This window comes from Lates calcarifer, linkage group LG18 (genome assembly GCF_001640805.2).
Source record: "Lates calcarifer isolate ASB-BC8 linkage group LG18, TLL_Latcal_v3, whole genome shotgun sequence".
NCBI classification, from domain to species: domain Eukaryota; kingdom Metazoa; phylum Chordata; class Actinopteri; family Centropomidae; genus Lates; species Lates calcarifer.
The window spans coordinates 10141068-10165572 of NC_066850.1; the positions used below are offsets into that span (position 1 = coordinate 10141068).

General features: G+C 42.4%; 1 protein-coding gene across 5 annotated transcripts in view; it reads left to right on the forward strand.

Annotated features, from left to right (window-relative positions):
• Positions 1 to 16157: 16157 nt before the first annotated feature.
• The window catches only part of syt1a (synaptotagmin Ia), a 154638-nt gene continuing 146290 nt past the window's right edge, over positions 16158 to 24505 (forward strand). For 2 of the 5 annotated variants that reach the window (XM_018662018.2, XM_018662012.2), the window contains exon 1: positions 16159 to 16335. The gene's annotated coding sequence lies outside the window, so the exon portion shown is untranslated. Of the gene's footprint in view, positions 16336 to 24505 lie in introns of all 5 variants that reach the window. The other 3 variants (XM_018661999.2, XM_018662000.2, XM_051077579.1) reach the window with 2 other exon arrangements.

Here is a 24505-nt window from a genome sequence, read left to right on the forward strand (position 1 = left end):
TGAATCCTGGGTATGTGTGTGTGTGTGTGTGTGGGAGCCAAAGTGGCCAGAGTTTCACCTCTCTCCGTGCCACCCTGCAATATGTAAACAGAGTGTGAATAGGCTCCGTGCAGATGGTTTAGACAGACACAAGCACTAATCATCCATCTGTCATCTACACTTACTCTGAAAAAATGGCTGTCAACCGCTAAAATGTAGCCGTCTCCGTCCTCTTTGTCCTTCCATTCATCCGTCAGCCATCACCACCCGTGGCTGCCTGCCCTATCTATGGAATACGTGCATCGGCAGACGGCTCGCAGGTGGTTGGTAGCTGAGCAGGAGGAGTGCAGAGTTCATCCATAAATGCATGACCATTCCCATGGCAGCTCACTAGGGAGCTCGACTTCATAGGAAGCTCTAACAAGGCGGGCAATTATCCCTGTTAGGTTTCATTCCACTCCAGCGTGAGGTGTGCTGTCCTAGAGGGTCTGGACCTTGAATGCCTGGAAACGTCCCCTCAAGACTTGTTGCTCAAAGACTGAGCAAGATTAATGTTCATATGTGAAAGGCCATGTAGGTGGTTTGAGGTGTTTTTAGCCCATTAACTGCAAATTGCCTGTATTTTACATTACTGCTTGGCCTTTTCCAAAGTTTTTATAATGGTTTTCTACCTGCCAGGCAGTCTCAGGCTTCACTTCATTTCCCTGTGCTGTGAAAATCAACATGAGGAGACTCTAACCTTGCCTGAGGCAGGTTATCCATCACAAGATCGAAGATTTTGACTTTGGCTAACTTCACATGGGAGAGCAGTTGTGGGAAGCTTCGGAAACTTATGTTTGGTGTGTCCAAGATTTGACAGTTGCCTGCAGTTAACAATTACTAAAAAGTTCTTGCACACCAGAAAACACTTTGTGTCAATTCTGCACATGGAGTGCACAGATCTGACAAAAACTATCTCACCACAAGCTCCATTTAGTAGCTGTTCTGGAGCTTTCAGCCGTATTATATTATTTATATTATCTTCTCAACTGTGGGATATAGGCCCTCTGTGGTCCTCCATTGGCCCATTAACTGTCTGTCTCTGGTTTTGGTGAATCTGTGAATGAGAGTTCTTAATAGCACCTGTGTGGACCTGAGTGCGGCTGCCTATCCTACCACAGGAACTGTTTAAATCAACTCTTAAAAGTTAAATACCAACTTTTTAATGAACAGCAGGAGGACTATTATTTCCACATTAAGCTCGATGTACTAATATTTGATGTCTTGCCTGTATGGTCCATTTGTTATCCTTTGATAAATGTGAGCTGTCTGCTCTTAGTTTATGTAATTTGTTTTATTGGTTGCTGCCAACGTTTGCCTTGTGCAGCTTTGACTGTCTATGTGCTTTCTTTTAAACACTTGCCAACTTCTGCTGGACAAAAAATGAAATGTGAGTGTGTGTATGTGTATGTGTGTGTGCATGTGTGTGTCTTCCCTATTTGCGGAGTTGTGGTTGCTTCACTGGAGCATTACGACACTGACATTCAGACACGCTATGCTGAGAGGGCCACCCAGAGCATCGTGGGCAGGTGACACATGGCTGAAAAGGTCGTTCTCCACGTGGTGCTACCCATGATCCCACACTAGCAGGAATCATCCACTGGGCGCATGATGGTATAGATCCAGGAAAAGCTGTACAATATGAAGTGGCCTTTAACACAAAGAAAAACACAACTGTCAGGTTAGTTCTTCCACCAAATGTCATTATCCTTCTATTATTCTGTCTTATTGTATGACAGCCTGTACATTAAGATTGTTTTTCTCAGATATGGGGGTCACCTTGACAGGCTTTTGATGTTTTCTGAATAACCTAGAAATCTGGCTGTCCAATCAGATGTTAAAATCACTGGCCAGTCCACTGGAGATCACTGTAACTTTGGCATCCATCACACAGAAAAAAAGGTCATCTTGACTGTGGCATATGGAAGGAAGGAGACAGAGAAAGAGCAAGAACAGACTGGAACAGCATATTTTGCACTCTAGTTTACATAATGGCCGGCTGGAAGGGGGGTATTGCGGGAAACACTGTGAAACAGCAATGTTGATGGTTTTGAAACTCCTCTCCAAAGCCATTAGTGATTAGATAAAGAGTGTAGATGGACTTGTAATGATGCTCTCTCGCATGTTCTCTCTCTTTATCTCTTGCCTCAGCCAGATGAAAGACATCGAGAGCCTCAGGAGGCCTTTGTTGTGGACATTATTTTACCCTTGCAGGCACCATATACCACTCCATGCCACTGCTCAACCTGCAATTGCACCTGCCTGCTTTGATCACAGGTTATTGGTAAGAAATATGAACTTGAATAATGCTCAGGCTGAAATACCCTGAGCTCAGGTGCTCGACAGGTTTGACTGACATCATGAAACCCAATCAAAGCTTCAATTATTTTATTTATTATTTTATTCTGGATGTCCAGTGGGGTTTTTCTTTTATTAAATTTCCGAACACAAGTTCCTGGACATGTCTCTGATCTTTTATTAGTAACCTACTATTAGTAGTAATTAGGCATATTCAAAGGCCAAATCTAGATAATATCACATTAAACACAAAAAGTCTTCACCTGTAGGAGCAGGTGTGATCCATTACCAGTTTTTTTTTCTCAGAAAGCCAACTAAATGATATTGTAAAGAAAAGAGTTGTAATAAAGTTAAATTTGCTTTTGTCTGTCACATTTGACAGTGTGTTGAGTCTGCTGTCAAAAAAGTAGGCTAAATTATCCTAAGCATTTTACCCGCCCGGGAAAACGTACACCTTCTCACCTGGTCGAAAATCCTGGTAACACCGGAAAATATATCGAACGCACCCTTCGCATTAACAAGGCAGTCTCGCGCCGACGCTAGGGTCGTTTGTACGACGATAAAAACACTCGTTGCTACTGTTAATAAGTTTGTGTGAACATGCCACTTAAGGTGGACTCTCGGGAGGAACCGTGTTTTTGTTGCGCTCCCTGCTCCTGCTAACCGTTAGCTTCACCGCAAAGTTGGTTAGCTGTACCTGTTAGCTAGCTAGCAAGCTAACGACGGCGTGGGTTAGCCCCTAATTAACAACAGTGGGCTTCAAGGTGTCCTTGACCGTGGAGGTGTCCTGTCACCAGGCCTTCTTAAGGGATTTACTGAGATTTCAACCGCTTCACAACGCCAAGGTAAGAGTATAATTTGCTTCTTGTTCTAACAAAGTTTACCTGTTAATATCTTTACAGTCTACTGTTATGTGTTTGGATAATAATAGTAAGCCTGGGGTTGTCTAAAGTTAGCTGCTGTCTGTATTATTACCTTCTGCTAGGGTCGAAGTGGCTTCTGTCCTCAGTATTTCATACATTAGTACTGTCTTTACAGGTATAGAAATGGCTGGTCTAGTTTTTTCTTTATTCACTGTGCATTTACGTATTTGGCTTCATCTAATTTACATTACATGGCAATATAGTAGGCACATCTACATTTCCCCCCACTCTCTTAATATGTAGCTTTGGAGAAATGTGTCACCTCAAAGTTATGGATTTATGTGTAAGCTTGTTTCATATTTCTTACCATAATTGCACCTGAACTGCGGCTGCTGCTGCTCTGCTCATTTACAACTCTTTTAGTAATACTGCTGCAAGCACTCACTGCTGCAACTGCCTGTGTTTGTCATAAAGCATTTTATAAAGCTCACCTCCACCCAAGTGGGCTGTTTATTCCCCTGAGTGAAAGTTTATTATTATCACACCCAAACTGTGCTGTGCTTAGTTTGGATTTTGCTTGTTGGGAATGAAAGCACTAAATACCACATTTGAACACAATCTGCATTTACATAAAATAATCTGCCTTTTGTGAGTTGGCTGACTGAGCTGTAAGTTTGTAGTTTGCTTATACAAAACCTTTGGAGTGTGAATTGCTGCAGTGATTATGTTAGACCCCAGAGAAACCAACAGCAACAATCTAACCATTGATTTCACGGTTTTTTTCTAATAGTGTGCTCAAACACAGATGACCTCGCCTTGTCTGTGTGCTTTCGCTTTCTTCTCTTCAATTTTCTTTCTCCAGATACCCGTATTAGTCTGTCCAAAGTAAATCTCACTGACCACTTCTCATTGTTAACCCAACACAGTCATTTTCGAAATCACTGCTTTTCAAAAATGCATTTAAAATGTTGGTAATAGGAATTTTTGTGTGGCTTTCTTATGGGGGTTGTCTGCTTGAATGCAGGTCTTTCAGCCAGTAAGAAACTGAGAAGAAAAACATCTGGAATTGATGTGCATCTGTGTTCTCAAAACACATTTACTGTCCCTAATTAAAAAGTCTGTAATTGAGAGGCATAATGTGATATCTGATGCTAATATGGTGCTTTATTTGCAACTAGAGCAATTGATGTGTGAAACTGATATCCTGGTGCTTAGTGAACTGCCATGGGAGCCCCAAAAATAAAAGAGCGTGTATTTGCCAGTTGTTGGAAATGTAGAACAGCTAATACTATAAGGCGTATTACCGAAATTAGGCACAGGCATAACACAGGCATTCTTATCTTATACCTTCTAAATATGCATTGTACACAGAGAGGCATTTTATTTCTTTGCTGTTTTAGGCAACTAATGGGTGTTTTCAAGGTTTGGCAGCTCTTTCAGTCTACTCCCCATGTAATGTTCATTCTTTACAGCTTGTGCAGCCTGCATCAGTCATTTTATCACGAGAAAGCGGCTTCAGCACGATGTTCATTTTGCTCATGCAGTCGAAGTGTTGCAGCAGACAAAAAGATAGAGTGCTTCACTTTCAAACAGTTTAGAGGAGGCTGCAAATTACATGGGCACTTCCATTACTTTTAATCGTGTTAAGCACTTAGAGGATTGCATTGCATGCTGGGAGATAGGTCTATAGAATCCAAGGACTTCACAGAAGTGAAATCTGTAGGATAAGCTCAGCTTGGAGTGTATGGGGAAGAGGACTCAGCTATAATGGCGTTGCACAATGGCACCCAGCTGCAGGCGCAGGATAGTTGGAGCAGTTGGTCACATGGCGTGCCACAGTGGGTCCGCGCACACGGCATTCGCCTCAGCAGGTCCTCATCTGCTTTTCAAATGATAAGCCTCTCTCAGCCTCTCTTCCTTCATGTGAAAGGAGGCTATAAACAGGCCCGAGACGTGCCGAATAATCCACCTTCTCTCATCTTTTCCACAACTTAACTGATCTGAAGACTAAAACAACAGCCGTTTGATTTGCAGTCAAGTGAGGAAAATGTGGCAGCGGGGAAACCCACTCGACCATGGGCTCTGTTCAGTATGCACTTCCAGCTGACAGGCTGATGAGCTGCAATCAGCCCTCCCACTCTGACTGGTCCATGCTGTGGCAATGATTGGTGAGTTATGGTGGAAGAACAGGCGGACTGGGCTGCTTAGAGCTAAATATGGGAATGTAAGTTTTTTTGGTGCCTTAAAAACATTGGGTCATTAACAGTAACCTTCTTCAAAACTATATATTGATATGTGTTAAGATGTTTGAAAGAGGTGAGATCACTGTATAAATGCTTGTGACACAAAGTGTTTGGAAGCACATATAGTTTCTGGCTTGAGTAAGCTGACTTTTATTGTCAAATTCTTTTTCTGTGATACAAAAGGTCATAAATGTAATGGACTTTTGCTCATAGCAGGATAAAACAGAACAACACATAATGGTCAGAAATGGTTACTAATGTCTTATTCTTCAGTATTGCCCTTTAGCAGCTGACTTATTGGATAAATATGACTTTTCATGAGCTAATTTCGTAGTTTCTTTGTTGTCGTTTTGTTGATTAGGGCTTCATACACTTCATCAAGCTCAGGAGTTAATATGCAGCTAAAACATACTTGCGTGGCACTAAATGGTTGTCTAAATAATATATCCTTGTATCTATAGGCTGCCTTGCTGAGCTATTAATGACATTTCATAACCCTGAGAGCCTCAGTGTTTATTTTACAGCAGATTACTGTTCACCTTGTGGTTTAGTAAATTCTAATATTCTTTTTGTGTCACTGTAATTTTTAAAAATAGGGGTTGAGGGCCTATCTCTTGAAAAATGGGCTGCAATGAGACATGCCTGTTATTTCAGTGGTAAATGACTACCAGGGCTGAGGCTGTTGTTCTCCTAAAAGCCTAACACACATTATGTCCAAAATAAAAATGCTCCAGTTATGTCCCTTCTAATCCAAAGCATAAGGGGCGGAAGATTGTTTACTTAACAGAAAATGCAGTTTAATGGTTTATGTAATGAGTGTGTGTTGTGAGAGTTTAGAATGGGGCGCTATTAGTACTTTACACACCATATTCAACCCATGATGCTATGCATAGTGGACGTAATGCAGGCATATACCTATACAGTGCACTCTCATTTACCTGCCAGCTCATCAATTGAAATATAGGCAGAGTGCGGTGAAACTTAATATACACATTACACTGTTACTGATTCACTGAATATTGCCTCCGGTCTCTTCATACTTCAAAGACGGCCTGTTTCACTTTCACATTCCCAGGAGAGAGTAAACACTGTGACACAAATCCCACAGCACCATCAGAACTCCTGAAACCATAACCTCAAAGACTCCAAACCCACAGCTGAACCTACCTGGCCAATCACAGCTAAATTTGTCAGGATGCCCGCTGAAGCTGCACAGCCCACTTCTGTCAACAAGTACACAATTTCTGCTGAGATATCAGAGGAAATCAGGGACCCTGTTTGAGGCTTTCAGAGCTGCTCTCGAAGTTGAAATAATGTCACGGATTCAGTAAAAGCCTTAGAGGACAGGATCCACAGCTTGTTTATCTACCTGTAGTTAGATTGAACCCCAGGGAATAAAGCAAAAGATAAGAGTGTCTAAAGTTTTATCAAACGCTGTAGGTTGTCTGATGTTTCAGATCACAAATGCCATGCTAGTTATTGCCAGTCAAGTCCGTTTTGTATTTTAAACCACTCTTCCTTCTTTTACAACTGTCTTTTAGCCACAGGGATTAGCTCTGTCTTGAGAAATTAGCTTGAGTGTGAAACTTGTAAGGTGCTAAAGGCAGTAGTGTAAACAATTTGTCGAAACCTAGAGCTGTCATGACACCCAGCCTCCAATTTTCTTTTGCTCCTGCTGTTGTGACACTCTGCCAAAAAAACTTTGAGGAAAAGAAAGTTTTCAATTACAGCCTTTCAGCAGAATGATGGCACTTCTTCTCAGTCTAACTTTTGTTCACGGGTCCACCTCCTTTTATCTTCCTCCGCTCTCTGAAACCATCAAACCAGACTATTTTCTCTGAGGTGGGGGAGTTGGGACGAGTAAGTCCTTGTGACCATGACTGATAACTGTGGATGATCTGAGATGAAAATTACAGTGCACTACCACCAGCCTTATCACGCATGATGGCATGACAAAACCTTCCCTCCTTCATAAAATGGTGGAAAAAGTATATTTCAGAAATGATAGAAGTCTCTTTGTGTTATGTAATGAGCTAAATTATACATAATACTGCCCAGGAAAATTATAGGATGTCAGTCGCTTCTGTCATCTCTACTTAACCATCCTGTGATTAATTGTTCTGGCCTTGAGATCAGCTCTGATCCTTACAGGTGTGGATGGGTTTGCTTTGCAATAAAGCTCCTTATCCTTCATGAGAACATCATTGTTTTGTTCCACTTTATTCAGAACACAGGTGGTAATCAAAACATTAATTGCAGAGTGACACTTCATAATTACACAACCTCCTCTGGACTTGTGGTTTTGGCTCAAAATGTTCAACAAATAGCATTTCTTTGTCATGTTAATACTTTTGGAATAAATTAAAAGTAAAAGGAGTTATTTCAGCAATACTAGTGTGAGTAAATCCCATTAAATAAGAAATATTCTGTTTTTAGTGCACCCTTCACCTGCTCCTCTGTGGCTTTTGCATACATTTAGTACTTAAACGGCATAATGTATTAAATGAATTATTCAAACACCTTTGAGTGATCCACGTTCACGCAACATACAACGAGTTGTAATTCATAATTTATAGAAGGGCTAATAGTCCTGAACCAGAAAATTTCTTCTAACCTTGGAGAATCAGTAATTACATTAACCTGTTTTTTTCGTTGTCATTGTTTCCAAATGACTCTCAATCAAGCATGTGGGTTGCTCACACATTATAAATTACAGAGCAGGATAAAGTCAGTGGACAATGGTGATTTTTTTGAAAAACAGATTGAACCTTTTTTTATGACAACTAATTAATCAAATCCAATCTTTATGAATAGTAAATGCTGTTTTTATGCGGTTGACACAGTGCAATTACATATATTGAAAGATGGCTGGGATAACAGTGTGATTGACTGAGCAATTGTTTGAGTGCATTCAGAAAACATGGTTATTTTTCCACTGAAAGCTGTTAAAGTAAAGTCATTATCTGTTGGAAAAATTATAGATTGGATTTTTGTTTTCAATGCCATTCATGCAGTAGGAAACCTTGGCTGCCAGATGGTATTAAAAATGCACATAGATAAATGATTAAAATCATGTTCCTCAATACATCCTGAGATCCACAGGATGGCCGTCATTTGTTCCAGATTGGAAGCTGTGGATCTGTAACATGTTGTACTAGTAGCCTACAGCTGTGAGACTCCACTTGCACTGACATCACGTGACAGCCTGACTAAAAATAACCCTCTCTCCAACACATGATGAGGATGATACCCGGACTAAGAATAGGTCCACTGGAGGGAAAACGACATGATAGTAAATCATCAGTGAAGCAGTGGGTGTGGTGCAACAGAGAAAAGATTTAATAATTTGGCCTTGAAACAATACAATGTCAGCAAAGCCTGTGACAGAATAATTTGCTTGGTACAGCCTTTGCTTGGTATCTGTCAGGTATACACGGCGCTGTATCCGCTCCCACCTGCACACATCTCTGCTAATTGACTGGAGGATGGATCTGTAGAAAATGAATCCTGCTGTAACCTTGGAGGGCTGAGTAAACACGTGGATTACACTCTGCTTTTTGGTTTTTCTTCTGCCTTTTTCTGCTTTTGTGCGGTGAGCAGAGTAGACTCAAGTAATTGTATAGGAATCAGTAAGTCTAGAGGAGTGCATTCAGAGCATCTGCAGTGAGGATGGGAAAAGAAAAAACCTAAAAGCTAAGTAGACAGAATGATGGGATTATTGCGTATGAGGGAGAAGATGGATGCTTTGATATGTAGGGCAGGACTTTGACCTGGAGGTAAAGAGCTGTTTGACTCTTTGCAGCCTTGGATGTAAGCAACAGTGCTGTGAATTCACCGCTGGCTTCCAGTAGAGGGAGTGTGGGAGTGAACTGACCTGGAAGAATGAGGGTACAGTTAAGAACTGGTCATCTGGACATTGGAGGAAGAGGAGAAGGGAGAGTGGTTTTAATAAGGAATCAGGTATTGGCATGATCAGTATTAATTAGACTATATGTTGTAGTGTTCTTCTCTCACTCTGCTTTTTCCTCTCTGCAGCTTAGATGGACTCATTGATACTGAGTTGGTTAGGACTGTCCCTTAAAACTCAGTCGAAAATACCCAAAATGCAAAGTCTTGACTCACTGCACTTCTTTTGTAGCAACCACACAGCAATGTAACAGTGTGGCAGGCTGTTAACATAACAGTCTGAGTTGTTGTTGTTAAATGGCCAAACAATAAAACATGACTGTGATTGAAACAGAGGGGACAGCACAGTGCTGGACAGGGTGAGGCAAGGAAGCGCCACTTGTTCCTGTTTGCCACTCTGATACTTTCAGTTTCCGTGTCCAGCTGACAGTGCTGTCATGTCAGCAGCCAGGCATGAGACACACTCCTCGTTGTGGTAGGATTTCATAACTGAGCAGTGACCAAGATGGCAACTTTTACTCTCTGTGACTGTGCGGAAGCCTGATGTTTGCACATCTCAGATGATGAACTGAGACATATTTCTCCTATTTGTAGATGAGGTGTATGAGGAAAGATAAGCTTATAAATGCTGAGTGTTTATAAAAACAAAGAATATAGATAGGAATCAAACAACAACAGGCACCTGACTAACTAATAGATCAAAAATGACCAGATGACAAAGATACACAGACTGTTCTCTTTTTGCATTGACTATAACCTTAAGGACCACAGTCTTTCTTCTAAAATGTGTCATATGATATCCACACCATGTGCATTGATTTATTTCAGGTATGATTTGTTGCCCTTGGGTGAGCAGAGAAAAGATTTCATGTATCAGGGGTCGTTTTATAGGGGATTGAACCACAGTGCAGCATATCAACGAATCCAACAGTCAGGTTATATATTACCTTTAAGGCACTATATGTGGAGTTGGCAGCACTGTCACTGGGAGGCAGGCAGGCAGCCATCCTGGCTCCTATACGAATATGATGTGCTCTCAGGCAGACATGTTAGCCCCATTTATCAAGCACCCGAAAATGACTGGGCTGACAGACTGGTCGATGTATGATCATACAATCACAGGTGTTATCATGTGTTGGTGTGGAGTCGTCTGTGCATGGCTGGCTCAAGCATCTCCAGGGCAGGTGGGGCGATAAGGCTGGTTGGAGGTCTGGATGAACTGATAAGAGGAAGTGGCTCACCTTCTACTTGGATGACCCCTGAGAGGATCAGGGTTGCTGCAATGAACAATGAAGTGGAGGACATCTCTCCATAGCTGTTTACATCCCACTTGTTTCATTTGTATATTTTTGTGGGAGGATTTTACGAGTTTAAAATATGCAGTGTTATACATCATCTCCATGTTTTATCTTACATTAAATAAATCAAAATTCCTCAATGACCTAAGTATGCACAACTGCATGTCATCAAATGTACCCTCCTCTACGGACACCTGCTGCCCTGTTTACACGACAGACTAGATATTATCACATCTTCCCATTTAGTCAGTGATGCGCTCAGTGAATATAGAGAATTACCTTTCCATGTCTCAGCTCCAAACTAATCTCCTGAACTCAATTTTACCATAACAATAGAAACCATTAACAGGCTCAGTGGTTGGAAAACATTACATAATGCCTCCTCAGGTTTCTTGGATTAGTTAAGGCCTAAAACTGTCGTCTTAGTTTATGAACATCATATAACTTCATATGTTTTTGTCATTACCTAAATTTGTGTAGTCATAATTGATGATTGTAGATTTTAATCCTGAACCATTTAAATTGACATTTAGAAATCTTAAAAAAAAAAAAAAAAGTACTTCCTTTGAGGCATTCTCACTTTCTGTCTGTCAATAAGAAATTCTCAGTGTGGCTACAAACAATACAATGCGGACAGAGATGTGGGGAGGAATAGACAGGGGTTGAAGACTTGTGAACGAGCTGTGGGGCACTGCAGGCTCATTGACTTGTGACGTTACAGAGGCCACAATGGAAACAAAGAAAAGAGGGAGAATTCTCCTGGGGCTACTGTCAAGCCACATCTGGGTGCTTTCCTAATTTACTGGGAGGTAAGTGAGTGCTGACCTCTGACAGTAATCATTCACAAAAGAGAAAATGAATAGTGGTAAGTCTGTCGATTCCCTGTTCTCCTCAAATAACTGTGATCACTCAAAACTGCTTTATAAAATGAAAGGCCTGACTGTAAATCTTCAGTTCCCAGCGTGCTACCAGTAGATTGTAAATGCAAAACTTTGAGGGTGAATAATAACTTGACAAAGTAGCGGGTTCCACATCATGGTGTGTTGTGGAGGAATCTCAATGATCTCCACAGCTGTGGTGATTGAGAATCATGGAAGGTGTGTTTGAAAACGTTAGCGAAGAAATTCTTGTCATTTAGTGCTGAATTTGAGCCCAGTGCTCCTCTAATTGCTGAATTTCCTGTGAATATGTGGTTGCAGTTTGAGGGTTTAAGTGATGGCAGGGTAGGTACAATCAATATAAGAAGATTAGTCCATCCAATGGCATACAAAACATCACTTAGAGCTGTTTACTCGCTTTACAGATCTGGGAAATTGGCAGACATGTCTGAGAGAGTTTAAGCTCTTAATTTGAATTTCAACAGGCCTATTACCCAGACTGCCTTATCAAAAAGTCCATTGATTACATCCAATTTTAGCCATGTCACTCAATCACAAAAGCCAGATTATAATTAAATATTGACTGTAAGATGGCGAAAAATATGTTTTAGGTTTGTTTATTCAAGTATTCTTTTTTTGGATTCTCATTATTTATTAATTTTTTAGATAAGGAGCATTTTACCTGTGAGTCATCCTGCTGATTGTTCATGTGACTTCTTGTATAGCAGTGACTGACGAGTTGATGACCACATGCATGGCATTTTCTCTAGAGTATGACTACGGTCTGTCCTCTTTCAGACAGTCCATTTGCTGACCATGGTGGTACTTTTCTCCATCCCTGATGGGCGACTCCCTCTTTTGTTTGAAATGACATATTGTGATGTGTAATTTTTGGGTGTGCTCGCTCATTTCTATGCAGATTCATTTTGCGCCTTTGCGTCCTTTCACCTCCACTTGTCACCCATCTCATCTGCTCCTCCGTGCTCCTGAGCGTCATCATCTGCAGCATATTGAGCCTTGTCATCTGGCCGTTAACAATCAGGCGGTCTGACAGCCGCCCACCATTTACCCATCAGGCTTCTCTCTACATACAGATGCATGGTTTGGAAGAGAGGTGCAACTCTGAGCTTGATCATCATGCATAACCATATGTACTCCTCCATCCTCCCCTGAGGTGGCGAGTGTGACTGGGTGAGGGGAGAATGGGGGACGCGAGGATGACACAGTGGTGCATGAGTGTCACGTCATCCATCAGTCTGTCACAGGCTGTCACCCCGTCTTCTCCCAGAGATGCTGTTGATCTGTAAACAAGAGAGAGAGAGAGGGAGAGAGAGAGAGAGAGAGAAACACCAGGCTTCCCTGGGTGCTGTGCGTGCAGACAGACAGGGCAGGGCAAGCCTCTGCCTCTGTGAACACACCAGCAGAGAGCTTATTTGACCAAAGCAGAGTTTTGATCCACACAGCCAGGTGTGGATGACTAATGCATCTGAAGAATCCTGCTTATAAGCAGCCGGCTGTGTCAGAGGCATGAAAACAGTCAGTGGCCTTGTGACATTTTCTAATGAGGGAATAACTTTGACCGGGAGAAACTAACAACAGGAGTTTTTCTACTTCAGCACCTTTAAAAGAGCAGTTTGACTGGTTTGTTGGACTAAGTAATTAGGGGGTATCCCCAGATGTTTTTTTTTTTTTATTATTATTTTCATTGCCACTTATGTAGCCTTTTGAATGGTGTGCACAGTTAGCTCTAATGTGTGTGTTTTTAAAAATAATATTAATCTATCAATCAATAAAATCCATCAGAGATTTTATGTATGACACCTATGCCGTAATTGCCACCAGATCTCAGGTGTTTGTGATGTATTTGGCTGCTGATGGTCATATTCAAAGCCAGTTCAGCATTCTTTCATCACTCACTGAGCCAAGCAGTAATGAGTTATCTGCTGTATGTTGGACGATGGGGGAAGGCACTCACTTGGTCCTTTATTGCCCCTCTAATTATTTCCCCCGTCACATGATTAATATTGTCACTTTGATTTTGTTCTGAGCTCATTAGATGACAGACTCTGTGACAGAGGACCCTGCTTGTACAGCGAGGGGTCGGCGATGTTTGCTGCCCTGTCGTTTCCGGGCCTCAGGGACACCTCTGTCCTCCAGGACGAGAGGACTCTGAGCCAGGCTAGTGGAGCAGGGCCGGCTGCCTGCCTGCCTGCCTGGTGGGGGCTGCTGGCTGGGACAGGGCCAGGGACACGACTGGGGCCAAGCTATTTCTGAACAGGACCAGGGAGGATGCAGCTGGTGTTCCTGCTGTTGACAGTGTCAGTGTGCCAGTGGAGCCCCTCCAGAACCAATGAGCTCTTTTATATCAAGACAAACCACCATTAAGGCCAGTAATCACTGTACTACCCATGGCAAGAGCCTTGGCTGGGGACACACGAGGCTAAGAGGTTTTGCTTTGGCAGGATTTTTTATTGAGGGTAGACTGATACAGAGCCAGTATCTGTCTTTAAATACAAGTAAGACATTATCAGGCAACTGAGGTTCAAGTTCCTAGTTGACCTTGGAAATAGCAGCTGAGAAAACAGTCTAATGACAAGGCCCATTTAGTAGCTGCTTCAGAGCTTTCAATCATATCACATGATCTTCATCAGCAAATGGAGTGTGCCCAATTGTGATGGCGTTGAAGATGTTCTGATTCCCATTTTTTCTGTCTGCTTTGAATACATTTCATCGATACTAACTTTGTCTCACTCCTATTTATGAAGAGCATGAGAACAGCTACTAAACAGACCCTTTTCTAAACCAGGTCCAAAATATGCTCACAGTCTTGTGAATGAAAATCTTTTGTTACTATAAATGCTCTATTGACTGTTACATTCTTATAATAAAAACCAAAGCTATGCTGGAGAGGAGGATGACCTTTAAGTGCTGGATAGAGAGAGATCACCACAGGGTGCTACAGTATGTGACTCACCAATGGAAACATTTCTTGGTTTTTGAGGAGGCTTTGCCAGACTGATTGCGTAAAAGCAATGACAAGAAATGAATAGATCAGACAGCTTGTGTTGAGATTGATTTTAGTTAATATACAAGGATTTGGGATTTATTATTATTTGAAGAGGCTAAAATTCTTCTTTTTACTGATCATATTTTGTCATGTTCCATGATTTTATGGCTTCATTTGGGTGTCAGCATTGCATCATATACCCTGCAGAGCTAATATCTAAACAGGATTTTGATTCCAATTGCATACTTCTGTGTTAACATGTTCTTATTCATATTAATAGATTACTGTATTTTATCTTATCTGTTGAACTAAGTGAACCCAAGTTTTTCTTGAAATTGGACTCATTATCAGTGACAAATAAATTGGATATGCATGAACAGAAAAGGAAAAAAGTACCATTCACAATGACAAAGATCTCTTTCCTCCAATCCCCAGAATGCTTAATAACAATCTGACTGTAGGGATTATATACACAATATATCATGTGTATATGCACCCTTTTAGCTCCTCCTGCGCAGCACCTCTCTCCACTTGTTGGGAAAACATGAGACAGAGAGCTCTATTCATTCTTCTGCCTTGTGTTTCTGTCTGACCTTTGAGTGCAGCTGGGCACCACTTTTATTCATGCCACACGGCCAATAGAAAACCTCAGCCGCTACCTGAGGCAGCTAAAAATGGCATTATCGGCCACTTTCCATATTCATGAATCCTGTGTCACGTGATCACTTTACTGCCAAGTCTCTGCCGGTTCATTTCCTCCTTTGAATTTGTAGCCTTTCAATAAGAGAGGATTTAGTGATAATTTTATTTATCACTTAAAATTATAATAATCTATTATAAGATTTCAAATTATAATTTGGATAGTAAATAATAGTGTTAAATTTGATTTTATTTCAGAGAATTTCAAAATAACTGAGGTGTTATTGTCTATTCTTACTATATAAACTAGGTCAGCGTGACGACAAATCAATCACTCTAATGAAAGATTGTCCTTGCAGGTGTTTGTGTGGCTTTTCTGTTGACGGGCTCAGCTTTTCTCTGGGGAAATCATCAACACTTCATGGGCATAGATTTTGTGTGTGTGCATGCACGTGTATGTTTGTGTTCAAGTGCAAAGGCAGGTCATGGCTCACTATGAAATGACAAACACATGTATGCACACACACTTCCCAGGATCTTATGGGAGGGGGCTTTTGGAGTGTCCTTGAAGGTGACAGGCACCTAGAGGGGACAGGGCATGTTAATATGTGTTGAAAGGGTCATCTTAGGTTACACAGTGTTGCCCACCATCCTTGGCGTCTCCCCATTACCCAGCCAATCACAGCCAAGGACTCAGTGATGCAGTGCCTCTCTTACTGGAGGGATTCCTAGGAACTGCTGCGTGACGATGCTGGCTTTGGGTGTCTCTCTCACACCTCCTCCTCTTCCTCCTCCTCCCCCCTTTCTCTGCCCCTGGGTTTCTGTCTCCCAGCCTTGCACGAGGTGCATCCACCGTGTGTGTTTGAACAGGAGATGATCTAGCGCCATCCACGCTGCTCCCACAAGACTGGCTGTATAGACGGCAGACAGAGTCATCATCCAGCCCTCTTTCTCTCCTCCTCTCTCTCCCCTCCAAACCAGGCTCCACCTCTCTCTTCTCTCTCTCTCTCTCTCTCTCTCTCTCTCTCTCTCTCTCTCTCTCTCTCTCTGCCAGCCTCACAATCACACACATAACACACACACACACACACTCTGTTCCCACGACTCCCTTCTCATACTCCAGATGAGCGTGCGTCCTCGTCAGGGCGAGCAGATTTGGAGCTGAAGGTGTGCCGTTGTTGCCAGGTAAGAGCGCACATTTCCTCTTTGGGCCACCTAGAAGTTATAAAGAAATGAGGGTGTCTCTTGTCGCTTTGTGAGTGTGTTTTTAGTGGCGGAGCGGATGTGTGTTGATGTTTCGGTGTCTAGGTGACACAATCAGGAAGGGCGGGTGCTTTGAGGGTGCCACAGGGGAACTACACTTTGCTACAACTCCCAGCCCCTCTCACTATGACACCATTTTTGGCGCCCATTTTCGCCGCGCCTTTCATTGCCATGTGCACCAAAGGGCTTTTTGTGCTTGCCTGATCAACCGGGAAACTGACGTAGGTACAGAGTGGAGCGCAGCTGGCGATAGCAGAGCAGCTCCAACATATAGAGCATGCCTCTGGTTGCGAGGGGAGACCACGGTGTGGATGTTAGTGTGGGCGGATGGGGAGACGAGGAGAGGAGGGGAGGGGAATGGAGACGGAAGATGAGGAGCGGCTTTCATCCCATGGAAGCTAATCCTTCCAGTTTGTTCACCTCTCTCCATCAGATAAAATGGGCCGGCTGTGGCTGTGGTGCCCTGTCTTTTTTTTCCCTTCTCTCCTCCATCCTTCAATTGTGATGGGTTTATCTTGGGCAGAGAGGAAAGAGGCAAGCTATTGATTTGGAAATGAGCTGTAATGCCATTTGAAAAGAGAGCAAGACATCCCTCTATGTCTGTGACTTTCCTCCTGTGTGCTTTTGTTCTTGATTGTACCTTGTGCTGGCAATCTATTATACGAACTCATCAGTGATAATGAATTCCTGCTCATAGTCACAGTCTTTTAAGATTAAGAGTCTGTACAGAGGGCTGATACAGTTGAAAATGATTTGAATTCCTTACAATTTCCATATGAATATTTCTGCTATTGTTATGATTGGTGGGAACCCCCCTTATTGTAAAGGAGGCTTATCACCTTCCACAGGTTCACTGATAGAGCACTGATTGGCTACTGCACACTGCACATGGAATGGATGGCTCCTGGCTCTCAGCAAACATGTCAAGCATATCCGTGGTGATTGTAGCGCGGCTTGGCTGACAAATAAGGTATCGTTAAAAGGCGGGCGGCCTATCACCTCTCGCCTGCTCCAGGATTACCTAATATCTCAGGAGGCAGGATCAGCCAATGCAACAGGAGAGAGAGACAAGGGAGAGGGAGAGGAGGAGGGGGGAGTCGGGGTTGCTCAGGTGTTGCTGTTTAGCCTAGCGCTTGGAATACATTAGCCAGGAAGCTCCCGTGTGTCAAACTGTTACCAGGTGACAGAGAGGGAGTGAGAGCGAGGCAGCACTCCATGCTTCCCCCCACCCAAATCTAAATGACCCCTCAGCTCATTTCCCAAGGCAGAGCTTATGTTTACATACTCTCTGGGAGCTTCTGCAGATGCTCCATTTCATAAGCACTAACTGAATCAGACAGGCTGAGGCTGTGCCTGCACTGATGGATTCAGCGTGGACTGCTGGCTGGCAATAGCTTTTTGAAACACCTAGAGGGTATTTCTCATGTTCTTGTGTTTCAAGGAGCCCTGACTGAATGTAATTATCACTCAGGTCTTTTTTGAATTTGTGTGATATGAGTTTGGGTCACAGTTAAGCTCGAGTGATATTAATGGAATTAATTATTATTATTATTATTATTATTATTATGTATTATTATTATTATTGGATTGTAAAAACTCAACACATCATCTTCTGATGTTGTTTACACCAGGCTGGAGGAGGGTGGGGGCAGATGTTGACTCCCAAACTGATCAAGTGGCCACTCAGCTGTCGCCAGAGGTGTCGTCATGTTTTATCAGGCTTGTTAAAGAGCTATTAATGAGAAGTACAGGCCCAAAGTCCCGAGCCTGATGTCCAAGCAACGCTAACCTTTTGTCTGGGCCGAGTTATCTTGAGTGAACTTTTCAAAAAGCCAAAGGCCATCAAGATGAAAGGGCATGTGCCAGGATTACTTTGCATTTGGCTGAAGCCTCTCACTTATGGTCAGTTTATTAGAAGGTGGATGGAAACGAGGGGATAGACAGCTGAGGCAGGACAGTAAAGAGAATGAGACAAGTGTTTCTTTCTGCTCCAGATAGTAATACAAAACATATGATATAAATAGAATCTGAATCTTATGATTTGACCTTGTGTGACCATTTGGTAGTGGGCGCCTGTGAGGAGGGATGTGCACATATCAGTGACACTGTCACCACATACACCAGCTGATGCTGGTGGAGATGAATGTCTCAGGACTAGTTGTCCTGCTCTTCTTGCTCATTCTCTTATCATCTTTGTATCATCATAGTCATTGGTAGTATAGATAAATACAATGAATAATGGATGACAGGGGTATTATTTTTAAAGCAGCTTGGTTGCTGTAAGAAATAATAAGGTTCTTTGGTGTTGATTATTGATTGAGTATTAATGACAGCTGAGTCCAGTTACGAACACTGTGCCACAGCAACAGCAGGTCAAATACACTTTAATTCACAGTATCAAGCTAATGTAGAATTCCGTCCAACCGACCCTGACATGAGAACAAGCCAGCTGCAAGAGAGAAGCAGTTTTCTGTATGAAACAAACAAAACAATAATGATACAAAAAGTTAATATGCATCATTCTGCAGATGTATTTCATTAAGTATGAAATCCAGCTACATAAACTTGCACAGTGTTTCGAGTCCTCCAAATAAACATGGACGGCACACAGTTTTCTATTAACTGTGTTTGTTTTCTTCATGGAAATGAAATATTGAATGCTGCCCATTAGCAAACCAGCATGGCATCACTGAGTGTGAGCTCATTTTCTACAATGTTGTTTTGCAAATTAACCATGCCTTCAGTGCATGTGCATTGGACAGACTTGTTTTTTTATACACCAAATCTCTCCTCAAGCTTGTATACAAATATGCTTTTATCCTGTCTTTAACATTGAAGGACATGGATTAAAACATGAATACTGACCTGAGTTCATTAGTTTGTTAATATTTAGATTCTATGGGCAAAACCAGTGAGATTGTTGTGAGTACTGAGTCATACTCAGACTCACCAGTCTGACACAGTTAATAAACAGAAATAAGGAAAAAATAATAATTTACCTGAAATTGATTCTCCTGGCCTCAGTTTTCTCAACTGCTTTAAGATGACGCCACTTGCTGTTCAGCTCTCCATACATTAGGGAGAGTTTAATTTTGGCACTAGTCCTGAAGGACTGCAAACCCAAACCAGAAAAATTTAAATCACTATGACAGAGCAGCAGTTTGGGTCAAAATCAGCCTGGTGGAAACAAATCAGAAAAACTAAAATGGCTTGAGTTATCAGAAAGTATGAGCTCATTTACATTAACCAGCTGAAACTGTCTGTTTGCTGCAGACAAACATTTTGCAAAGACCACACAAAAGTATGTCCTGTGTGAAGGAATAATGTACTAATTGAAGAAGGTCCTCCTCATAATTTTTGTTGCTTGGCTAACTGGTATCAGGGTCATCTTGAAGGCCTGACACTGATAGGCCTAATTAGCTTGGTCTAAGTCCTGATTTGAAGCTTGATGTTTGACAGGGTGTATAGAACTCAGGACTGCTTGATCTCTGTAGACCCACCGAGATAAGACTCAGATTACATGATCAATCCACACATGTGCTCTCACAGATACACACATAGACACACATACACATTCTATCGACGGGGTTTAACAGAGATGCATACTTATATGTTTTTTTTTTTTTTTCAAAAATGTCATTAAAATGGGTAGCTTTCTAATGTTGTGCCTCATAAGGATGGGCTTACAAACCTTTTATACTGTGTGACAAGCTCTACAGTCATAATTTTGATTACTTTCAAATACACAAGCATCTTTTTACAAGCATCACTGACAGCAACCACAACTAAACAGGCAAAGAATAGAGGGTTGTACAGAAACTCTATTAAACAAAACATGGAACAGTGACAACTGAGGTGTACACTACACATACTAAACAATCACTTGGCACCAATGATGTAAGAAAAAAACATCTCTCCCTCAGTTTTCAGCTAATTCCTTTGCGCAGCTTATTTGACAGTGGAACGTCACATGGTGTAAAGCCACTGAATTCAACAGAGCATGAGTGGGACCTTTCCTCACAATGCAACAAAGCTTAAAGGGTGTTTTCATTTGTGCAGAAGAACCCAAAGCATTGTTAGCGTAGCGACAAAAGCCCTTTCTTCCAGCTGTACGCGACTGCATTTAAATTCATATTTATCAGCTGCACCACAGTCAAAACAATTGGCATTAAATTGCACCGAGTCGGAAAGGATCACCGTCACAGCCTGAACAATGTCCAATGAAGCCAGTAAAAAAAAATTCAACAAAAAAGTGTGTGTTGGATATATCTGCCTTGGTTTGCAGATTCAACAGGAGTCTGCTTAATGAAATACACTAGGCAAATTACTTTAGAGTGAAGTGAATTAATGTTACAGTGACCTTATTTAGAGAGGTAATAGTACAGAATGTCATTCATTTTGAGAATCAATTTCTTTACATACATTCACCACTGCCTGTTATAAATATACAATAGTCTGCACAAAGTGCATCTAAGGAAGTTTCATGTCATGGCTTTGCCATGACTGACTGACATGAGAAATTTTCATTTCCAGAAGTTATCTTAGGTGTACATGCATATGACGATCATGGTGGAGGGGAGGTGTTGTGATCGGTAAGAACGAGAAAATGATTTTATTGGAAAAACCTGCTTCCAGTCTGAGAGCTGTAATTTTAAAATCCCCTTTAGGAGGAAATTGCTTTTGCCCTCCTACAATTTTTTAATATCCTGAATCATACTTAGTGCTGGTAAAACGCATCAGCTACCCGTAGCATTGCTCCTGCTGCTGCCCGAAGGTGCTTTGTGGGGAAGTTATTAGAGATTTATACCATCTGGGTGTGTGGTACCGCAGAGGGATGCAAACCTTGCCCCTTGTGCTCCATGTCTGTCCTCCTGAGCCCCCAGCCTCGCCTGTACATAGTGGGTGAAACATCCCCTTTGCCCAATGAAAGAGTAGATTAATAATTACTGAAGGGCACACGGCATAAAAAAGAAGCCCTGGAGGACATTGTCAATGTTTCATGAATGTAATAAAGCGTTTAAAAGAAAAACTCGTTCTGTGCTCACCTGAAATGCTCATGCACACCCACCCAGCCCTAAAGGCAAATGGGGGCATCGTATAATGCACCTGTTCAAAACAATATTAAGGGAGTGCCACCTTACCTTCAGGGTAATGTCAGTAATAACCTAACAAACTGCTGTTCTTTGTGTAATTGTCTTTTTGGATTTCATTGTTCCCCTTTTTTTCCTGTCTGAAATGATTAGATTAGAGGTGCTCCACTATGGTCCCCTGTTGATTTAGCCACTCTGTATTGACAGTGTAAGTGTCAGCATGGAGATGAGCCTAGAATTCAAATTACCAGCGTCCATTCTTCAGCCCATCTTCCATTCATGAGTTTATAAAACAGCTGCCGTTTTGCGAGGGAAATTAAGTTGAATACACAGGAAATCTGAGTATCACAAAGGCGAATACATCCGTTTTGAACAAAATGACACATTTGCAACTCTTCTCTAAGGCAGAAAAGGCTAATTGTGTTTTTACAGATTGTACAAGCTCTCAATTCTCCAGAGCCTCCGTTAGTGTCCCCAGAATATGTCAGCATGACGAGGGGCAGCAGCAGAAACTATGTCCAAGTAAGTTGCCTGACTGGCTCTGCCACAGTTCACTCGCTGCTTCTGGGGCGCCCTTGGAGGATGCATGAGTCATAAAGCAACACGACACCCAGCAGCGTGCGCAAGATACAGTGGCACGATGGGACAAAAAAAGCAATTAAAATCAGTGTCACCCTGCGCCTCCCTGTCCATGACACAAATGACCTTGGTGGATTTAAAATGTGTCACAATAATTTCAACATGTGCCGGGGCAGCATGAATAGTTGTCACAGATACACAACTTATTGCCTCCTTTCCTTTTCCATTCCCCTGTCAACTGAGGGCATATTTGACTAAAGGGAGCAGCTTGCACAAGTGAGTCACATTGCTGGATTGTTTTGCTACCAATCAAGGTCACTGCATGCTCATTAAATTCACTGTGGATGGATTAAGCAGAATAAATGCACAGGCACATAATCGGCATTACAGCTTTAATATTTTTCAAGTGACCCTACTGTGAAGATGATTTCATTCTTCTCTCTAATACAGCAAAGCAAGAGGGTTCATTAGCTGTTGAACCAGTGAGTCCATGATTCCCAGTTAGACAGGAGCCCCCCGCCGCCCCCCTCCCTACATGGCCCTGCCGTGCTGTGGAAAAGAGATTGCGAGGGAACGCCGAGTGAATGTCTTTCACCCCACCTATTCTCATCTCTGGCCCCGATGATTCTCCAATACTGTTAGTCGAACAGCATGTGTAACCTCCGCTGCCGACCGCTGAGATTTGCCTGTGATACAAACATCCTTGTTTGTCGCCATGGCAACCAAGTCTCCTGCCTGCTGTAGGTTGTCATGCCAGTTGCCTCCCCCGTGCTCTTCCTCACCCATTAGCGCTGCACTGTAGCTGGCACGTGTGAGCGTTGTACATCGCTCTGCGCGATCCATCCAGTTTATCTTCAGAAAGCTGCTCTCATTCCTCCGTGTCGCCGTCCCTGCGCCTTCTTGAGGTGATCCGCCTTTTAACAGCTGCTCAGAAAACCTGCATAGTATTACAACCTCCACTACAGGAATGTTTTCACTTGAGAAAACTGCCAACCAGCGCAGCCAGAGTCAATTGCTGGAATAATAGCTCAACCAGCAAAAGCCAACCGCTCAAAAAAATGGAGAGATATAACAGCAAGTGGCCTCAATTTCCACTCCTCTTGTTTACTCCACCATCTACCAGTCCCTTCATCCCGGAAAAATGGAGCAGTCTGACATGTTCGGGACTCCCATGAAGGATGATGCAAATGTGGAGGCATATAGGTCCATGCTGTGTAGAGTTCATTCTCAGAGCCAAGCTTCTTGGGGGGCAGACCAGAGGCCTTTCTTCCAAAACATGTCCACCCAGTCAGACGAAAAAACACTCATTACCACAGCGCCATGGGGCCAACCCGGCCCACTTGGGGATAATAACTAGGCATCTGCTTAAATTTGATATAATGCTGGCGTACTGGGTAGTCTGGGGTCTGCGATAGTGGCAGAAATTATTGTGCTCTCTTAAGCCGTTTGACTCCTGCACTTTGCTGCTTAAGCTGAAGCATTTGAAGCAACCCCGCTCTGTTATTCACACCAGAGGATTTAATGGGATCTTTACAATGAAGCCTCAGGGTAAACTTTGCCATATTTTGAGAGGATGATTACCCTTATTTACGGCTCTGTGGAGAACCCAGAGCTAAGACTATCATGATAATGAGTGACTTTTTTCTCCTCTGCTTGATAGGATGGGCTTGAGGCTTGAGGAGCCATTTTGCTGCTGGTGAAATTTCAGAGATTACATTTGCTGTTCCTTATCTCCCAAATTAACTCATTACCTTGACATCCTGCTTTCCCTCCCTGGGAACAGATTGGCCTTGAATTTATAATGAAACATGGCTGTCCCCTCACGTCCCATATACACGATGCGAGATTCAGCGCAAGCCTTTAACCCTCAGCCCTGTTCTTGCCATTGATTTTGACTCCACATCTAGATGAATAACCTTGAGGGAGGGGGTTGACAAAATGAGAAAGAAACGAAGATGAGAGCAAAAATAGAACGTCTTTCTTATGTCTGTCTGTGGCTCCACTGAAATGAAATTCAATCAACCAGGCAGCGTGATGTTTTTGTTTCTTAGCATGGTGGAAAAATCTTTAAAAGTATCCTGAAAAATGGGCCTGCTGCTGTACGACAGAAATTTTCTGATTGTTGGATTGTGTATTTGTTGGCACACTGTGCATCAAGGTGTGTCAAGGTAATATGGTGCGGTTGGCCAGTAAATTGGTCGACAGATTCTGTCTCTTGGACACACCTGCTGCAATAGAGGCCTGGAGGTCAAGCTGTCAAACAGTATTGTAATCCTTTAACTGCAGTAGTATCTCAAAATGGCTTGGGAGATATAATATACACAACACTTCCCATTAAGTCGGCCACAGTTACTTCCTAAATTGGGTTCAATCAGACCAACTAGGCAAAACATTTCAGTCCTGTCAATCAAATCCTTTCCTTG